Source organism: Bison bison, unplaced genomic scaffold (assembly GCF_000754665.1).
Source record: "Bison bison bison isolate TAMUID 2011002044 unplaced genomic scaffold, Bison_UMD1.0 scf7180017864048, whole genome shotgun sequence".
In the NCBI taxonomy this organism is placed as follows: domain Eukaryota; kingdom Metazoa; phylum Chordata; class Mammalia; order Artiodactyla; family Bovidae; genus Bison; species Bison bison.
Window position 1 is genome coordinate 2,255,946 of NW_011494620.1, and position 748 is coordinate 2,256,693.

The window sequence follows — 748 nt, forward strand, 5'->3', positions numbered from 1 at the left end:
GGGGAGGAGACCCTCGCCCCCCCCCGGCCCTTAAGAACCCCTCCGGGTAAAGTTAGCGTTCCCACGGCTGTCAGCCGACGAACCAAGAGGAAGGCACCCCTCCCTGCATCTCCGGTGGCGGCCTGACTCCGGGTCAGCGCAGCCCGGGTTCAGAGGGGACCACTCGGAAAGATGCGCGTCCCACGCGCCGCTCTGCGCGGCGGTGCAGGTGGACCGGCGCGAGGGCAGGACCCGGGGAAGAGCCTCCGCCGCCCCGGGGCCAGATGTTTGGGGTCAGCCCGTTGGGCAGGCGAGCTCACACAAGCCAACGGTGATCCAGTCCAGTCGGTGGCCAGTACCCCACCCTGTGACCGTGGAGGCGAGCCAGACACACCTCCAGGCTCCCGGCGGGCTCACCCCCCAGGCTGTCCGACTTCAGTTCGCGTCAGAACCCGGCCGGTGATCACCCTGCTCCCACCCAAGTAAACAAGCCCCGCGCGGCAGGTCCCCCGACTTGAAAAAGTAGCCCTCCACCCTCCTCACCCGGTAACTCGCAAAGCTTCTCCCTCTCCGGCTCCCGGGGGTCCCGGCACCCCCTCTCGCGTCCTCAAGGTGTCAGACTTCCCCTGCAAGAACAGGCGTCTGTGACTCGCTACTAGTGTCCACAATGGAGACAGTCGCAATGAATAAATGACGAGGCGGCGTTCCACCCACCCTCAGTCCAGCTCGCTCTTTCCAACGAAATCAGTAAGTTTCCAAATTTTAAACA

The 748-nt window shown here is 64.7% G+C and overlaps 1 protein-coding gene across 1 annotated transcript in view; it reads right to left on the minus strand.

Moving 5' to 3' along the window:
- Positions 1-748, minus strand: part of TRPC4 (transient receptor potential cation channel, subfamily C, member 4) — a 207,420-nt gene that overhangs the window by 206,115 nt on the left and 557 nt on the right. The gene's annotated exons all lie outside the window — the stretch shown is intronic.